Here is an 8635-nt window from a genome sequence, read left to right as displayed (position 1 = left end):
TCTTTAAGTCCTGCAGCGCAGCCTCCGCTTCCGGAGTCCATTTCATTGGACCTGCCTTTTTCAATATTTTGAAAAACGGCAGGGTGCGCTCAGCAGACCTAGAGATAAACCTGCTGAGAGCAGCCACGCAACCGGCAAGCCTTCGTACATCCTTGATGCGCTTTGGTGCTTCAATCTGCTCAATGGCCTTGATCTTGTCGGGATTGGCTTCAATTCCCCGCTGAGACACGAAGAACCCGAGAAGCTTGCCGGACGGGACTCCAAACACACACTTCTCGGGGTTAAGCTTGAGGTTGATCATGCGCAGATTTGCAAAGGTTTTGTCTAAATCTTGAATCAGAGTTGCCTTGTCCTTGCTCTTGACCACTATGTCATGCATGTAGGCTTCCACTTTTCTGTGTATTTGTGGCTCAAAAGCGTCGTGGACTACCCTTGCAAATGTTGAACCAGCATTCTTTAAACCGAAAGGCATCGGTATGAAACAGTATGTGCCACATGGAGTGATGAATGCGGTCTTCTCCTCATCCTCTTCTGCCATGAAGATCTGATGGTAGCCTGAGTATGCGTCAAGAAATGAAAGCAAGTCACATCCGACCGTGGAGTCAACAATCTGGTCAATGCGCGGCAAGGGAAATGGGTCTTTGGGACAAGCTTTATTGACATCGGTAAAGTCGATACAAAGCCTCCATTTCCCGTTTGCCTTGCGCACGACTACAGGATTGGCCAACCACGTAGGATGGAGCACTCCTCTGACAAGGCCTGCTGCTTCCAATTTCTTGATTTCTTCTGCGATGAATTCTTGGTGCTCCACTGCTTGTTTCCTGACTTTCTGCTTGATGGGCCGCGCATGAGGACAGACGGCAAGATGGTGCTCGATTACTTTCCTGGGAACACCGGGGATGTCAGATGGTTGCCACGCAAACACGTCGACATTCGCCCGTAGGAAAGCAACGAGCGCGCTTTCCTATTTAGGGTCGAGAGTGGCACTGATGGTGAAGGTACCACCGGTGCCGTCCTCCTTGGCGGACACCTTCTTGGTCTCTGGCGGAGCTGCCATTGTCTTCTTACACTTGCCGGTGGAGCTCGATGGTGCATCCTCGACGGTAGCGCAGCACTCCGAAGAGGTGCGCTTGCCGGAGTGGGCATCCGAACTCTTGCCGGACTTGGTCTTCTTCTTCCCCCCGGGAGCTTCAACGGCAAGTGACTTGCGATCTGTTGCGGCTGTTGCTTCCCGGTAGATCTTGTCGACGCAGATAAGAGCATCCTTCTTGTCGCCAGGGACAGAGATGACACTTATCGGGCCTGGCATCTTCAACATGTTGTATGCATAGTGAGAGGCTGCCATGAATTTGGCGAGTGCTGGACGGCCGAGTATCCCATTGTAAGGCAATGGAAAGTCAGCAACGTCAAAAGTGACCCTCTCAGTCCTGAAGTTCAACTCGCTGCCAAATGTCACCGGTGACATGATCTTTCCCTTCGGCTTGCTCCTTCCCGGATTGATTCCTTGGAATGTGCCTGTCTCTTCGAGCTCGCTATCAGGGATCTGGAGTTTCTGGAGTACCGCGGAGGAGATCAGGTTCAAGCCGGCCCCGCTGTCAACTAGCATCTTAGTGACCTTGAGGTTGCGGATAGTTGGTGAAACCAACATCGGCAAGCACCCGACCGCAGTTATGCGATCAGGGTGGTCCTCAATATCAAAGATGATAGGCATGCTAGACCATTTCAGAAGCTTGCGTGACTCGACGGGTGGTTCTTCCGCATTGACTTCCCGCACCCACTGCTTGAGCTGGCAGTGTGAAGTATGCAGAGAAGCACCACCGTCAACGCACAGGACCTCTGTGGCTTTCTGGAACTCCTGCTCATCGGTCTCGTCATCATCCATATCTTCATCATCGTCGTCATCTTCATCCTTGTCGCGGCCGCGGGGAGGTCTGTCTCCTTGCCGCTGCTTGGCCTTGCCGCGGCGTCCTCCTCGGCCGGGGCGTTTCTTGCCGGATCCTCCAGCACCTTCTTGGGCCTTCTCCTTGTCGCGTCGCTCGTATTTAGCCTTTTGCTGCTCGACAAGCTGCTCGACCTTCTTGCAGCTCTAGAGGTCATGGCCCTTGGTGCGGTGGATCTTGCAGTACTGCTTGTTGGTGCCGTCCTGCTTGCCGGCGACCGCCACAGCCTGGTAGTTGGTGCCTGCGGCAATCTCCTCGCCGGAGCTACCAGCTTTGGCTTTCTTGGCGCCACCTCCGTTGCCAGACTGCTCAATGACTAGCAAATCTTTGCCTTTCTTCTTCCTGTTGTTCCGCCGCCGGTTTTTCTTTGCCGGGGCAGCATCCTCGCTGTCAGATCCTCCTGCTCCTGTATTCTCTCCGGGGAGTTTCCTCCCTTCCTCAGCACGTGCACACTTGTCGGCCAGGGCATATAGCTCACTGACGTCTTTGATCTTGCACATCGCCATCTCCTCCCGCATCCTGCGGTTTCGCATGTTCTGATGGAATGCGCTGATGACCGCGGCAGGGTGGACATCTGGGATGTTGTGCTGTACACGGCTGAATCTCTGAATTTACTTGCGCAGGGGCTCTCCTTCCTTCTGGCGAGCAGATGAAGGTCGCTCTCTTGGCCATGAGGTTTGTGGCCGCCTGTAAAGGCACCGACAAACTGATGGCATAGGTCTTCCGAGGAGGATATGGAGTTGTCCGGCAAGTGCATGAGCCAGGACCTAACATTGGGCTTGAGCACCAGCGGGAAGTAGTTGGCAAGGATCTTGTTGCCCCGGCCCCTGGCAGCTTGCACCGCGATGGTGTAGATGCTGAGGAACTCTGACGGATGCGACTTGCCTTCGTACTTCTCTGGTACATCTGGCTTGAAATTCTTCGTGCTGGGCCACTAGACTTGCCGCAGCTCACGAGTGAACGTAGGGCAACCTACCGCGTACGGCAAGTCGCCTGGTTCCCCTGGCGCATGCATGTCGACAGAGGGCGCAGCAGGCTGGTCCGATTGACGCCGCGCTTCTCTTCGGCGCTCGATGCGAGTACGAGCGTCTTCTTGCTGTCGTTCATGAAGAACTTGGCGCTGATCGCGACGAGCTCGTGGATCTGATGATGCGGTGGAGTCGCTGTCGAGGTAGATCCGGCGAATCGGCGATCTTGGCCTTCGGGGTGGAGAGTGCACGGTGGTTGCACCCCCACCGGTTTTGTCGCCATCGGCTCGTGCCTGGCAATCTTGCTGCGACTGCGATGTACTCGGCTGCCGTGGAGTGTCGCCGTTGGCGAAGCCTATGAGACTCTGAATGGTGGACCTCCATTCGTCGATCTTGTCTGCCGTTGGAGGGTAATCCAGGAGCAGTTGAGCTCACGCCAAAGCTTCTACTGGAGTGGTGGGTGGTAGTGGCGAACGGTGCGAGGAGCGGAATATGCTCGGACTTATAACTACGTTGGAAGGAGCAGTATCCCGTCCAGGCGACCGTGTCTCGCTCGTGCCAGCATGTTGGCATGCATGCTGGTCTTGAGCACCCCGAGATCCACCGGCTCGATCTTGGTCCAAAGAACGTATGGTACCGCGAGTACCATGACGCTGTCGGTCCCGCGCCTCCTGAGATGGCGCGGTGCATGTACGGACGCCGAGGTCTGCGCAGCCTTGTCCTTGGACCTGGCGGCACCGTGAGCTCCCTCGTTGACGCCCGCTCTTCCGCCGGCGTCTACTCCACCACCCGTTTGCTCCGGTGGTGGTGGGATCGACGCGGACGGAGTAGCCGCCTCCGAAGACTTCTTCTTCGGTGGCATGTCGATGAAAAAGATTAAGATCTAGCTCGTGTGAATGCCGGATCAGGTTCACACAACCTCGACGCCCCCTACCTGGCGCGCCAAAGATGTCGGGGACTGATCCACGAACACCTATGGGACCGGCGGACCGAGCCCCTTTTGGTTCGGCGGGGGTCGGAGATCGCGCGAAGAGCGGATCGAGGCGTAGCACACGAGCAGTTTAGCCATCTTCGGAGCTCTCCGGAGAGATAATACTCCTACTGCTGCATGTCTGAGTGTATTGAGTTCTTGCTCGGGAGCGCTGAGTGCTACAGTACACACTAGCTGCTAACGAGACCGAGCGTGAGTGTTTTCTGTCTTCGAACCCCCCTCTACGTTGCGCATGGGCCTCCTTTTATATGCTCAAGGGGTCACCGACAGGTGGCAACATAGACAAGGGTAAAAATGGAAAGGTGTTGCGGTTGGTACAACTGCCTGTACAGTGTACCATACCTAACCCTGACGGCAGGGGACAAAGGCATTAAATGCCCGTCTGCGTCGCCCAAATAGTGCAAAAAGGGACCGTCAGGGACGCCACCGCTTGCCACGATGGCAATCTTGTCAGCGCCGCTAGCCACCGTGCACCATTGGCTGCACAGCCTCTTGCCACGCGCGCCTGGAAAGGTCCCAGGGCGACACGTTGGTGGATGTGCTGGAGCGCGGGTACAGAGTGGTAGCTTGCCGCGGCAAGCGCCTTGCCCCGGTCGTTGTCTTGTCGCGTCCGGAAGCTTATCGCTCACCGGGCCTCGCCGGGACGCGTGGCGCGTCGCGGCAAGTTCCTTGAGATGCCTCGGTTGGCCTTCCCAGCAAGCTCCTCTTGCCGGGGCCTTGTCTCCTTGGCTTGAATACTTTGTTCTTGAATGGCTCCAAAGGAACCACGGAGGACCTTGGTGGTCACCCGGCAAGCCTTGCCGCGGGGTGCTGCGACTGCCCGTGCACAAGTTCGGGATACTAGGGTACCCCTACTCTAGTACACCGACAGGCACCCCGAACTTATAGCATTATATGCATCGGCTCCGAATCATGTCTTGGGTCAATAGTTGGGTTTGCCCGGCTCCCGTGTTTTGGTACCTTACGTTCCATTCTGTCGGCTAAGGTAGCACTGGGAGAACCACTGCGATTGCGCCCCGGTTGAGCTGGGCGAGCGCCTTAGTGGAGAAAGCTAAAACTGACCGTCATGATAAGGCGAGAGCTGGTCGCTATTCGAGAGGTCTTTTCGAGTCCCTAAAGGTGTATGCCGCTTCGAGCGAGGAACCGGCTGTGTCCGGCCCAGGCGTGGATAGCGCCCCGAACTCGGTCTTCCGAACACTAGGGGCTTCGCCGAAATTTAAAATTATAGAATTCTGTGGCTAAGTGAGAGTGTTCAAGCATTATAAGTCCAGTTGCCTTGTTCGTTGTGTTGAGCGCCTCCCTAGATGGACCCAAAAATGGGAACAAGAGAACTCAAGTTTATCCTGAACACCCCAGCACTCGTGGCATGGGGGCTGAAGCCGACGACTTGCTATCCCTCAGATTTGATAAACGGCCGCACAGAAGGTAATATTTTAAATTAATAAGCGTTGCTTAGCGCATATGAACAAAGTTTTCAGCGCACAGGATAACACATTGCGAGTCTACTCAAATATTACATCTTTGGGGCACTCGTCCGCAATCTTGCGGGCACCCTTCAGGACACTCTTATAATACATTTCGGGCGTACGATACTCCTTGCCCGCCGGCGGCGCGTCTGTCAGAAGCCTCTTAGCATCCAGCCTGCCCCAGTGCACCTTTACGCGGGCAAGGGCCCGACGGGCACCTTCAATGCAGGCAGAGCACTTGATGACTTCCACCCACGGGCATGCATCCACCAGCCGCCGCACGAGGCCGAAGTAGCTCCCAGGCATGGCCTCTTCAGGCCACAGCCGGACTATGAGGCCCTTCATGGCCTGCTCGGCTACCTTGTGGAGCTCGACCAGCTGCTTCAGCTGGTCGCTAAGGGGCACCGGATGTCCGGCCTCAGCATAATGAGACCAGAAGACCTTCTCCATTGAGCTCCCCTCCTCGGCCCGGTAGAATGCGGCGGCATCGGACACGCTGCAAGGCAGATCTGTAAACGCTCCCGGAGAGCTCCGAATCCGGGTAAGTAACAGGTAATTCACACTCACATGCTTGCTTTGCATGAAAAATGCCTTACCCGCCGCTATTTTCTTCACCGCCTCAATCTTCTGGAGGGCCTTATGGGCCTCGGCCTTAGCGGCTTTGGCACTCTCAAGAGCCGAGGCAAGCTCGGACTCTCGAGTCTTCGAGTCGCGCTCCAACCTCTCATGCTTCTCCATGAGAGCCTGGAGCTCTTGCCGCACCTCCGCCACCCGCGCCTCCTGCTTCTCTCGCTCCGCTCGTTCCGCGGCCGTATTACATTCAGGGTCGCCACCTCGTTCGTGGCCCCTGCAGTGCCCACGTTATCCTTGTTATTTCTATTGCAACCAAAATCCTTTTCTGTAAGGTACAAATTTAATACGGTGTTACTCACCTTCTTTGTCCTCGAGCTGCTTCTTGGCAAGGCCGAGCTTGTTCTCGGTCCGCTCGAGGTCCTGCTTCGAAGCACCGACCTCTGCAGTCAATGCGGCAGAGGTCAGCAGCGCAGCCTGTAATCCCATATTGACATAATTTTTAGAACTCCTGCGTATATCTTTTAAGATCCTCAGTCTGGCTTTTCTTTCCGAACACCGAACCGAGCATCAGGGGCTACTGTCTATGCGGTATTACATTACGTATTTTAAAACTTCTTACCTCAAAGCCTGTTAGAAGGCTGCTGCAGGCTTCGGTCAGCCCGCTCTTGGCGAGCTGAACCTTCTGAATCACCGCACTCATGATAGTGCGGTGTTCTTCCTCAATGGAAGCGCCGTTGAGCGCCTCCAACAAGTTGTCCGGCGCCTCCGGTTGGATGGAGGCCGTCGGTGCCACGGTCTTGCCCTTCTTACGAAGGGGCCGCCTGTCGGACTCCGGAACCACTGCGGGTTCCGGGGTGGAGTCCGGTGCGAAGTCCGGGAGGTTGCCCTGTGGCACCTCCGGAGCCTCACCCTCCTGGCGGGTCCCCTACTGGGACCCCACCTCGGTGTCCTCGGTGTCGCAAGGGGTGGAGGCGGTCGGAATGGAATCCATATCCGACGGAGCCAAGGACCCGCTCGAAGAAGCGGGAAAATCGTCCTCGGCCGGACTACAGGTTGACTGCGGCATTAGAAGGACACTGTGTGGCGAAAAAGTGAAATTATAAATCATTCAGGAATCCGGATACTTACGATCTTGCCGGGGGCTTGGCCCTGGAGGGCCACCCCTCGTCGCCTTCGTCGGCGTTGGCGGAGCTGTCCGGAGGAAGGGTCCTTCCCCTCTTGGACCCTTCGGCCTCCCCCGTTGGGTAAGCCTTCCTCTTCCTCTCTCCCCCTCCGGGGGAGAGTCCTCTCTCTCCTCCTCGTCTTCGGGGGAGGAGTCCGCCTCGGAGCCATCTGACGATGAGTCCGATACCACCTGGCGCCGGGAACTCCTTCGGGTTCCCGCGGCCGCCTTCTTGGCCTTCTTCTCCGGCACCACGTAAGGGGCCGGAACCAGCAGCCCCGTCAAACTGGTATCCGCTGGGTCTTCGGAAGGGGAGCCGGACAATCAACCTGTCCGGACGTCCTCTGCCAGTCCTGTTAAAGGCATTGGGAGTTTTAGATCCCACGTAGAGTCAAACTATGAAAAAAGTAAGTGTCCCATAAAGGATAGCAAAGCTTACCTCGCCGGCTGGGCGCTTTGTGCTGAATCCGGGATCTTCAGTTGCGGATGCGGGGGCTTCTCCGCCCTTGAACAGCACCTTCCAGGCAGCTTCGTACGTCGTGTCGAAGAGCCTGCTCAGGGTCTGGTGCTGTGCTGGATCAAACTCCCACAAATTGAAGGCCCGTTGTTGGCAGGGGAGAATCCGGCAGACGAGCATGACCTTGATCACGTTGACAAGCTTAAGTTTCTTGTTCACCAGGGTCTGGAGACAGGACTGGAGTCCTGTCAGCTCCTCTGAACTACCCCATAGCAAGCCCTTCTCTTTCCAGGAGGTGAGCTGCATGGGGATACCAGATCTGAACTCGGGGGCCGCTGCCCATTTAGGGTCACGCGGCTCGGTGATGTAGAACCACCCCGATTGCCACCCTTTGATGGACTCCACGAAGGCACCCTCGAGCCAGAGGATGTTGGGCATTTTGCCCGCCATGGCGCCTCCGCACTCTGCTTGGACGCCCTTCACAACCTTCGGCTTGACATTGAAGGTCTTTAGCCACAAGCCGAAGTGGGGCTGGATGCAGAGGAAGGCCTCGCACACGACGATAAACGCCGAGATGTTGAGGATGAAGTTTGGTTCCAGATTGTGGAAGTCCAGGCCGTAGTAGTACATGAGCCCCCGGACGAAGGGATGAAGTGGGAAGCCCAGTCCGCGGAGGAAGTGGGGAAGGAATACAACCCTCTCATGGGGCCTGGGGGTGGGGATGAGCTGCCCCTTGTCGGGCAGCCGGTGCGCGATGTCGCTGGACAAGTATCCGGCACCGCGTAGCCTCTCGATGTGTCCCTCCGTAACGGAGGAGGCCATCCATTTGCCTCCCACTCCGGACATGGCTGGAGAAGGTTGAGACGAGATGTGCGGACTTGGGCACTGGAGCTCGAGTGCGCGGAGATGGATAAGCAAAAGGAGGAAGAAGGCGTAGGTAAAAAGGGTCGATCCTTATCCCCTTATATATGGGCGGACGAAGACTATGCGTCCCCACCAGCCTGGTAAAACTCGCTTATCTCCCAAGCGCCACAATCAATGGCGTGGTTGGGTTACCCACGTCCGTATTGATGGGAAT

This window comes from Triticum dicoccoides, chromosome 6B, assembly GCF_002162155.2.
Source record: "Triticum dicoccoides isolate Atlit2015 ecotype Zavitan chromosome 6B, WEW_v2.0, whole genome shotgun sequence".
NCBI lineage: Eukaryota > Viridiplantae > Streptophyta > Magnoliopsida > Poales > Poaceae > Triticum > Triticum dicoccoides.
The sequence above is the reverse complement of the archived record's forward strand: the minus strand, read 5'-3'. Positions refer to the sequence as shown.